This window comes from Chelonoidis abingdonii, chromosome 3 (genome assembly GCF_003597395.2).
Source record: "Chelonoidis abingdonii isolate Lonesome George chromosome 3, CheloAbing_2.0, whole genome shotgun sequence".
NCBI lineage: Eukaryota > Metazoa > Chordata > Testudines > Testudinidae > Chelonoidis > Chelonoidis abingdonii.
The window spans coordinates 156,888,009-156,899,097 of NC_133771.1; the positions used below are offsets into that span (position 1 = coordinate 156,888,009).

At 42.9% G+C, this 11,089-nt stretch overlaps 1 protein-coding gene across 1 annotated transcript in view; it reads left to right on the plus strand.

Annotated features, from left to right (window-relative positions):
- The window catches only part of DNAH8 (dynein axonemal heavy chain 8), a 621,721-nt gene that overhangs the window by 77 nt on the left and 610,555 nt on the right, over positions 1-11,089 (plus strand). Inside the window, exon 2 of the mRNA XM_075064269.1 lies at positions 766-848. The gene's annotated coding sequence lies outside the window, so the exon portion shown is untranslated. The remainder of the gene's footprint in view (positions 1-765; positions 849-11,089) is intronic.

The window sequence follows — 11,089 nt, forward strand, 5'->3', positions numbered from 1 at the left end:
GCACAGGGCTGAGCCAGGTCAGTGAAGGGCCGGCCTGCGGTGGGGGAGAGGCCGTCACCCACCTGCTCTTCCAAAAGGAGGAGAAAGAGGCCGAACACCGCCTGAAAGCAAAGAGAGAGAAAGTGAAGAGCCAGACGTACCTTCCCTCCCGAAGCCGGCCGGCCTCCGTGCCTGGCCCCGGGGGGAGGGGTGACTGACATCGGGAGGCAGCAAGAGAGGCTGGCCTGGGGGAAAGGAGGCGCCGTTGTCCGTACACATTGTACCCAAGCACAGACCCGGTCTGGGCGTGGTGGAAAAGGCTGAGGTGCCCGCCTGCTTCTGATTTTCGGGCACGACAGCTCAGCGAACCTCTCCCTGGGGAAGGAGGAGCGCGCTTCCGCTCCCCATGAGTCCCTCCCCAAAGGTGGGAAAACCTAAAACGAACCCAACTGAGCTGCAGGGCTGAGGGAAAAGGGAGAAGCCGATCCTTCCCCCCTTCCACTGATGAGATGGAGCCTCCAAGGGTTGGGGAGGAGAGAAACCAACGCACTCATCTCCGTAGCGACAGAGGGGCCGCCACTCCCTCTAGCTCTGGCTCTAGGGCAGGGAGAGACAGGATGAAATCCTGTCTTCGGGGTTTTGCCACTGACGTCAGTTGGCCCAGATTTCACCAACTTCCCTAGCCCTTTGGGGAGAGAGGCCACTGACGCCCTGAATCTAGAGGGGGGGAGCGTTAGCCCCAGAATAGCAATAAGAGCCCTACAATTATGCCAGCCACCCCTGCAGGTGGAAGAAAAGAGAGATTGATACCTTCCTGGCCCTGAAATGGGGGAGAGGAAGATGAAGAGGCTGACTCCAACCTCAGTAAGGTAGAAGGCAAATGTGGCTTTTTTTTTGCCATCTTAGCGCCTCTGGGATTTGGAGTCTGCTACTGGCTGGTTTGGCAGTGTAGGTATATCAGGACTGGTCTAATTGATATTCAAGCTGCAACATCCCCAAGTAACTGCCTGGCAGCCCAGAATATCAGGAGAGCTGATCTCTTCCTCCCTTCTTTGGCGCATCCCTATGCCAGATGCTGCAAGATTATGCATCTTCTTGGTGGGGAGAATTCATGGGTGGGAAGACTTGGCATTATTGCAGGGGTGGGCAAACTTTTTAGCCCAAGGGCTACATCTGGGTGGGGAAATTGCATGCAGGGCCATGAATGTAGTGCTTGGGTAGGGAGGGAGTGTGGGCTGTGGGAGGGGATGTGGTGTGCAGGAGGGGGTGTGGAGTGCAGGAGGGGGCTCAGGGTAGGGGGTTGGGGTGTGGGCTACGGCCTGGTGCCGCTTACCTGGAGTGGTTCCGGGGTGGGAGCCACGCGCAGCGGGGCTAAGACGGGCTCCTTGCCTGCCCTGGCTCCACGCCGCTCCCGGAAGCGGCTTGCATCGTGTCCCTGTGGCCCTTGGGGAAAGGGGGGCAGAAGGCTCCTTGTGCTGCCCTCGCCTGCGGGTACCTCCCCTGAAGCTCCCATTGGCTGTGGTTCCCCATTCGTGGCCAATGGAAGCTGCAGGGGTCCATGCCTGCAGGCAAGGGCACCGCACAGAGCCCTCTGCCCATCCCCCTCCCTGAGGGGCTGCAGGGACATGGTGCCGGCTGCTTCTGGGAGTGGGTGTGGGCCGGTGGCACCATGAGGATGGCAATCCCATAGGCCGAATCCAAAGCCCTGACAGGCTCAATCTGGCCTGCGGGCCATAGTTTGCCCACCCCTGCATTATAGCATAAGAGGAAGAAACAAAGTTTGGGACTGGACTCAGCCTCCCCACTGTCATGGAAAAGAAATCCTGACCCCCTATTCCCTAAGGAGGAGACCATCCTGTGGTTCCTAAAAAGACTGACCTTAACTCCTGAAGAAGGAATAGAATGATTGCACCTATCTCTTGCTCTAGGCAGCATAGAAGGGGCATATACTTACACACCCACCGTTAGGAGAGAGCAGTAAAAATTTCCATTCAGGGTGCTGGAACAGTTTTTTTTTAGTGGGAGTGCTGAAAGCCATTGTACAAAACTGTACATCCTGTATATGATGGAATCCATGCATTGGGTTGCTATTATTATTTCAAGCCAGGAAGTGTTAGTGCACCACCAGTTCCAGCATTCCTGCTTCCACTCAGACTCTATATGTAGAGAGCACACCCATGATGGCCCTTTAGTGAAAGAGGTATGAATACTCCCCTTCAGCAATAAGAGGAGATAGACCTACCTTCCTGATTCTAGCATATAGACAGACTGACCAATCTGAACCCTAGCCTTAAAGAGAGAGAGGAATAGTGATGACCCTGGCATTAGGGACAGACAGTGAGACAGTTGCAAGAGAAAAGGAAAAAAACGTGCCTCTGTGCTCCTTCCTCCTAGCTCAGGGGAGTAATGAAGAGGAGTGATCATCTCCCCTGCACCCTGTTGGGGGTGGGGAGAGATCCCTCAATCTCTTTCCCATCTACTGGAGAAAACAGATCAAATGAGGTTACCCTCCAGTCCTTGCCCAAGTCAGAGAGAGACTGCCACTCCTCCTCTCTAATACAGGATGTGGAGGAGGGAGATAGGTACTTTAGCTCGTGGGAGAGGGATGGGGAAGAGAGCAAATGTGTGTAGAAGAGACCAAACAGCTGATCTGGGCCCCAGTGGGAGAGAGACTGATCCTTTGATTCCAAGGGGAATGATGAGAGAGACCAACCCCCTCATACACATCTGGGCATTAGGAGAAGACACTATCTGAGTTCTTCAGCTTCATGGGCAGGGGATAGAGAGAGAGAAATAAACAAACCAATACAGTCCAGTGTCAGGTTCAGGTGAGAAAGATTTAACTCTTATCCAACTACCAGCCTTAAACTGAGAGAGATTACTGATCCATTCCCCTCAGATACAAATGAGGTGTACTTAATTGGGGGGAAAGACAGAAATGGATACATTATCTGAAACATAAGGATAAAGATTGGGTGTGGGGCAAGAAGCTGAACTATAATCATGGAGTTGGGACTTCTCCCTCCTGATGTTTCTGCATCAGGATTTTTTTAAACTTTCCCATCCCAGAATTTCTCTTTCAACAAAGAAAAACAACTTTGGTTGTGGAGGAAGTGATTGTATGCTAGATTCCATAGAACCTCTAAAGGACTGCTGTGTCAAAATCTTTATTTTCAAATAATCTCTGTAGAATGGCATTCTTCACAAGTTTTTGCAACTGTCTGTAGCCCCCATCATTATAGTATTTAAATGCTTCACAATCTTTATTTTGTCACAACTGCACCTGTATTCCCCCACTGTGGTCTCTCCAGGGCAACCACTTTAGGCTCCAGCCATCACCTCTCTTGTATAGAGACCTGTATCTCCCCCCACCCCTTCAGTGGGGTTTTTCCAGTCTGCATAGTTCTCTGTTTACACTGGTATCCCCAGCAAGCCAGACTGCCTAAATAGGCCGATGTCTGTGCTTTGCTTTGCGGCAGCTGTAAACAGCCGTAATTGCCAACAGTCACAAGTTACCATACAGCTCTTTGTAAGCAAGCACATTTCGTTCTTAAGGTAAAAGTATTACAGAGAAAATATGTGAAACAATAAAAGAACCTACAAAGATGCTAATAAAACTTACCAGAGATCTACTCTGCCCCACCAGCTCCAACAAGGGCTCTGGTAGGAGCCAGTCCTTCATACCTCACCAAGGGTTTTTTCTCTGGTCAACTCCAGCTCTGAACGAGTCCCCCCAGGAACAGATTAGTTTTTCTCTTCTACAGCTTGGATCTTTGATCTTGAAACTTTGGGAACAGGTAATTAGCAGACAGTGATCCTCTCCTCAGGGCGTAGCTTCAGAAGGCTGGGTTTTTGGATAATCAGATGTAAGGAATTTGCAGTATTCATGTCCCTCTAGAGATTCCCTAGGCAAACCACTGGATACTGTTTGTCCAAAAAGTCCATTCTCATCTGGCACATTGTTCAGTATAGTCCTTTGAAGGATATAACACTTCCTAGGGTTCACATCATATCTCCTCTCTAGAAAGAGGGGACATACAGTCCTGGCCCACAATAATACTATATTGTCTTTGCCTTCAATACAATGAACGCCAAAGAAACTTAATACAATCAATTTATTCAAAGATATTGCAGGGAACTGCAATATTTGTCACATACCTATCCCTCAACACCCTTATGAGCTGGGGGTAATAGTATTTCCCTATTTTTAGATAGGAAACAGGCTAAGGTATTTAGGTGCCTAACTCCTGTTGATCAGTGGGAGTTAAGTGCCTAAATACATTTTCAGATCTAGGCCTTAAGTGACTAAGATCACACACAAAGTCCATAGTGGAGCAGAGAATTGAACTCGTGTTTTTTGAGTCATAAGCTAGCGCCCTAATCATTGGGCAACTCCTCATGCTGGCTTCCTGGTTTAAATGCTAGCATCAGCCGATTAGTGAGCTGTGAGGAGCTGCCCTTCAGGCCTTGGGAAGTATGTCCTGCGGAGCCTAGATTCATAGGGTTCTTCAGTGGCAAGCTAGCCTAAGCTTCTAGTGGTTATTTGGAAAAACAAAAAAAAAAAAACAAAAGAGTAACCTACAATTCCTGTGTTTCTGGTTTCTAGTCTGCCTAGTTGTTACAAAAGTCAAATGAGATTATTTGTGTGTTTATAGTTAAGCAGTTGCAAGAGTGTTGGCAAGAGTAGTATTTGCTTATAAGAAGTCCACAGGATCTTTTTTTCAGGGGAAAAGGCAATACGCCACATTTATTGAAGATACAACAATTAACATATGCATTCAGTCACACACACACACACACACACTCACTCACTCCCACCAGTTGATGTTATAGTTAGCAGTCCAGAGTCCGTATCAATCTAGTGGCCAGCAAAGTTGATCACGGGTAGGTAGGTGCTAGGTTCTGTCGGTCATGACACGATGCTCTGGTGGAAGTTTTGGCTGGATGAACCCAAAGTTTCATGGCAAGGTGCCCTGTTTATATAGTAATTTTCCTTCAGTGAGACTAATAAGTTTTGCACCATCACACTGGAATCAATTGTTTGACGTGTGTTTGTTTTCTTAACTTGTCCTTCTCATCCTTTATTTTGTTCTTTCATCAAGTCTCTCGGAAGGCATGTTGCCTCCTGGCTGCCTTGCATCTGTCTCCAGTGTTCCTTAGAACATCTGGTTCAGCGATGGCCTTCACACTTATATCAACACCCATTCCTCATTCACACACGAAACAGAATTAATTTACACAGAACATTTTGAACAGGAACAATAAATTAAAATGCAGAAGAAAAACAATCATGGCATTCTTTTACTTATTTTAAAATGCTAAGCCTACAACAAAATGGTGACCCTCAAAGGTCTGTTACTGCCTTGAAATCAGTCCAGACACAAAGAAATTCTGGCTGATGCCTTTCTGCCAATGGCTGCTAGGCCATTCCTTTCTGCTGTTCAAAAAGGGTGGCTGGCAGGATATGGTCAAATCATATACATTTAATACATGCTACATTATTACTTTATTCTTTATCCTTTATTCTAAATTATACAAACAGTACATTCTACTGCTACAGTAGGGGCCAAAATGTATTTCTTCAGAGGCTTAATTGTTTAAGTAAAAATTGGTGAATGTACTAATTCTGATTTACTAGAAATTAACTTTTGAATCAAAGTATGGTATATGTAAGATAGACTGTTAGAATAATTTGCAAAACTGAAACCAACATTTTAAAAATGTTTTTGCTTTATTGCATTTATATATTATGCAACAATTGTATGTTTTTTTTGTAGTGACTAATAGTTTTTATCCCATAAAGAACTATGACTAAGTCTCACTCATGTTAATACTGGTTGCTGGTTCTTCATTCTCCACGGTATTCTTCTGAGCCGCTGAAAAACCAAAACAAAATCTGTGCATTGAAATCAAACTTGCTTAAGTGGTGTATAATAAAAATATACAGTAGGTAAGAGTTAAATAAGTATAAGTAAACTGAATACATGAGAGAAACTAAACTGAGAACATTTCTAGAATATATCTTCATCTGCACTTGATTTTGTGTATTGATTAGCAAAAATAAGGACTAGGTGTTTACGCCTAGTCATTTTCTTAAATTAGAATGAGTAGTCCAAGTTTAGAAAACGTTTCCTGTACCTGCAGTAAATATTACAGAAGGAAAAAAGGTGGTTTATTGCTTATGTCAACTATGTACACATGTATTTTATATCAGTTCAGTGGTTCAGATTTAGATCTCAATTCTACAAACATACACAACTTTATTCATGAGTAATCTCATTGGGGTCAATAGGACTACTCATGTGCATTGAGTTAAATATGTGCTACTTCCGGGAGAATTGTGCACCAAAAAAATAAAAATTCTGCAACATTCTAAACATTTTGTTTGTCAGAATAGAATCATGCCAGTTTCAATTACTTTGGTAATTACTTTGGTAATTAATTTAAACCACAATACAGAAAAAAAAGTCACAATAACTATTCAGCATTTCCTAAATATAAAAAAGTTAATAATACTTGGTAACCAATACTCTGCATTCCAGCTTTATAATCTGGATTTTCATTTAAATTACATTACAGAACACCAAGCATCAAAATAAAAATAAAATAGAATATCATTTTAAAGTGCTCAGATTTTCACCCATGAAAGTCATACATTTTTGCCAGTCATTGTCCTATCTTTTAATTTAAATATAGTACAGAAAACAAAGAGCTTTCAAGTTTTTCTTACTTAGTGATTTCCTTCTGGCAGAAAGGACCAGATTGTACAGTGAAAAACTCTGCATCTGCAGAGTTTGAGACAGCATTTATGCCATTCCAGGCCAGCATTTATCCAATTTGGAATTTTATCTTTCTCTGAAAGCCAAAATGCTTGGAGGGCTACAAAAATAGTTTGACTTTGAATAGCTTCAGGCACAATCTTTTCCCTGTACAATTTTAGCTCCTGTTCAGGTATCTCAGAAAAACCCAGGCATTGCCAAAAAATATGGTAGCCTGGCAGGATATAAACACGAGGATCAAATAATCTACAAGCCTCAGAACATTCAGATTTTCTTGTCCAAATGAGAAATATTTGTCAAGCTTTTGAGAAGCTTCATAGCCTCTTTAAAGAGAGACAGGCAAGTTTTTCAACAGGAGATATGTTTTCTGCCTCTCTAAATTTAAAGAACTCTGAGGTGCTTTCTGAAGAAAGGGGGCTCTAGATGTGAACTGAAATATATCTGTAATTCTTCCTGAAGGTCAAATAAGTTAACCCTGCAAGGCTTCCTGCTCTCAAATATCAGATGTAAACTGAGAATTTGTTCCCATTTTTGTGCTAGAAAAGTGATCTGTATTTTCAACAATGCATACTGAGTTGAGTCATTCAGCATTTTTCTGAATAGTTTACACAGAAACTGCACTCTTCATTAAAAAAACTTCTTATAGAACTGAAAGTTCTTAGAGTGATACAGAACAGCATAAAACCAGCTGTTCCAGTGTGTTCTATCTGGGCTAGGAGGCATGGATGCGTGACATCTGCAGACTCTTGTAGTTTCTGGTTCGTGAAACAGAGGTACCTCACTTTCGTACTACCAGAATTATAGAACATGTTTTTGAGGCACTTTACAAATGTATCAACCAGCTGAAAAGGCTTTCTAAATGATTCAACAATTAAGTTAAGAATATGTGCCAAATAGATGATATACCCAGAATTTGGAAACAGTGTTTTCTAAGAAAAACACAGAATCAAATGCCTTTTTCATGTGAGTAGTGTTGTCTGTATCAATTACTACAACATTTTTATGATCAATCTGGTATTCATTTACAGATTTGACTACAGCCTGTGAAACAGTTGAGTAATTAACAGCATCTAAAAAACACTGTATGCACACACAAAAAAAAAGAGTAAACATACCCACTGCAATCAGGTTCTAATGGTGCAAGCAGTACATTCAGAACTGATCTTGCCTCATCATCACAACATTCAAAAATAACAGTGATTTTCTTGTCTTTAAGCTTCAGTTTTCCTTTTCTTTGAGGTACACTTCAAGTAAGTATGTCTCAGTCAGTTGTGTCCAGGAATCACACACCCCATTCCAGACCCTAGTGTTAAATTCTCTCACAAGTGGGTGGTCAGTCTTTGACAAGGGGATGTTGGCACCTGTTAGAGTCTTCACCGATGCTGAGCAAATCTGAAAGTTGAAACAGTTAGATAAGTCTTGAGTGAGGACAAATGTTTACTACCCATGTAACATTGTTAATCTTAGATTAATCATTTATTCCAACTATATTTAGTTCTGAATTTCTAGATTTCAATTTAGATTTAAAATATAGTAAAATGATCATGTGTGTATATAATATTTGGCTTATGCCTCTAAGGAGAGGCATACTTAATAACAAAAATGCGTTATTAAATGAATCAGCTGTAAAATATCACATGAAAGTGCAAGTTAGTGTAGAGTATTTTATTTATTATTAACAGAAAACTGACCATAGTCATTACTTTAAAAAAGTTCAAAAACAGCTGTATATTCAAGATCTTAAAGTAAAGAGACCCCCTTCGCTATAGGTCTTCTAAGCTACTTATCTTATATTTCAGCGTAAGAACATTTTCTTGTATTTCCATTCACCTCCACATGTTCTTTCTTTGCCTGGGTTTTGTTTTTCAGTGTACTTGTAATGGTCTTCTGATGTTGGTTCCTGCTTTCCTCTTGAGTCTCATCTTCCTTCAGTTTGTGGTTGTGTGTTGTTTTTTTTTTTTTAAATGAACAATGGTCCACAATTGCAGACAGTCATGATTGAGAACAACATTGCAAAATAAATTGTCCCCGTCCACATGCAATTTTGTAGGAGATTCTTGAGCATGAGATGCTGGTGCAGCCATTTTTGATGCATGATGTAAAGGCCATTCAGGTTGTGCAAAAGAATGAATATCCCTTTACCATTTGTTAATTTCATCTGGACCTGGCTGGCTGTTTTGGGAAGTGCTTGGTTCTGACTGTCTTGACATTTTATTGACTGCTTGATAAATGTTTCATTTGCCCTCAGTCTTTTTTTTCTTTAATGGATAAGTAAAATAGATCCTGAGCTGTAATCTAACCCCATTATGCCACTCTGGCGCTGGAGAAAAGCAAGAAAACACAGATTTTTCTAGCTGAGGATTCCCTTGGTATGGAAGTGTCCTGACCTATGCCAATCCCTATATCAGAAAACAAGGAGGGGTGGGGAAAAGAACATGGTCAGAACATGCTACACTTTTGCCATCCCCAGCTGAAGATGACTCCCTGGGCACCCACTAGCTGGCATATTTTGGGGTAACAGCCTCCATCTTTGTACTTAACCAGTCATAAATAAATGTACTGATAATTTTAAATCAAGCAAAATGATGACTTGTACCACTTTAAAGGTCAATAAAGTTAAGGTATCAGCAAAAGTGCCTCAGGATGATCTCTGCTGTTCTTTGATGGTGAACAGGATGAAATAGACAGGGATTCAGGTGGACTGCTGAGCTGGATGGAGAATAGGAGTGGGAAGCATTGGAGGCAAACCCCAAACCTCTTTGTCTAATAATGTAATTATGTTTCACCCTTTATTTCTATTTATTAGTCAACAAAAATATGAACCCATATGTTTCGTATTACATCACAGGCAACTGAAGAGTGAGAGCTGGAGAATCATACTCACAGTTTATATTGGCTACTGACCATCTCCAGAAAGGTCAATAGTAAACAGTTCAGGGAGCATATTTTGATAGGAAAATTTCAGTCCAAAAATGTAGACCAATTCTGATCTCTAAAGCATCATAAGCATTTATAAGGCCATACTATCATTTATAATAAGGCTTTTGTACCTCACTCTGACAATGTAAAGGAGCCTTAGCACTCCTGGGGGAGTTCACTAAGAATGGGAACAAGTCACTAAGAACAATGGGAACAACTAAGTAGGCAGGCTGCTACATTATGCTCTGCCTGAGGGGACAGAGCCTGCCTCACGCCTACTTCCAAAGACCCCAAAGCCCTCCCACTCCACACTGGGCCTGCTACAATAGTGACTGAGAAGTAGTGTCTATCTTGCTTGCGTACACACACATGCCCCACAGTGGTTATTAACATCTCCCCACACATGTACAGCCCCCATCCTGTACTGATTTACATCTCTGCCAGCTGCTCTGGGCTGCTGGGGAGGGGCACATGACCACTCTTGCAGCTTCCCTTTGATTCCCCATAGAATTCATTTTTCTGCAGGAAAGCAAAGAAATCTGTGGAGGATATGAATTCCGTGCCCACACATTGACACAGAATTCCACGAAGAGAGATGTGCATATGGGCCGTACCAGACTTTGCAGTTTGAAGTCAATGGGACTTATGCTCCTAAATCACTTAAGTACTTTGCAAAAATCCCACTGTAAGGTGCCTATATATGGGCATCAGAGCCTAACTTTAGTTTCCTGTTTTTGAAAGATTTGGCCTAGAAAATTTTGATATAAAAAGTTGACAGTAACTTTGTCAATGTATTGAAAGCTTAAGTACATTTTCATATTTGATACTGGAGCAATGATGTCTTGAAGTGACAAAGATTTTGTCCCCTTGTAGCAGGCGTCACCCAGAGGCCAGGAGGCCTGGTGGGCAGTCCATGGTTCAGCAGTCCTCACCATCCTGGAATGGCTTTGCTGTGTGGTCTGTTGGCCCGGCATTTGTGCTACAGTCTTCATACCCCAGTGCTCCATGAATTCTCCTGGCTGGAGGGGAATGGTGAGGGAGATCATGGAGAGGGAGGGCCCAGGTCCCCGAGTCCCAGCCTGTAGGGGAGGGGTGAAGAGTGTCTCAATTACCTCTTCCCAATACACCAAACTAGCCTTCCCTGGACAGCTTCCCACCTCCCCTCTCTTTCAGTTTGCAGTGTTCTTGTCCTCCCAGTGGAGAGTTCCTAATAGAGCTCAGTAGTTCAGATAATCACATGGGTATTTCCCAGCTCACTTAGGCCACGTCTACACTACGGGATAATATCGAATTAGCTAAAATTGGTTTTATAAAACTGATATTATAAATTCGATTTCATGCGGCCACACTAGGCACAGTAATTCGGCGTTGTGCGTTCATGGTCCGAGGCTAACGTCGATTTCTGAAGCGTT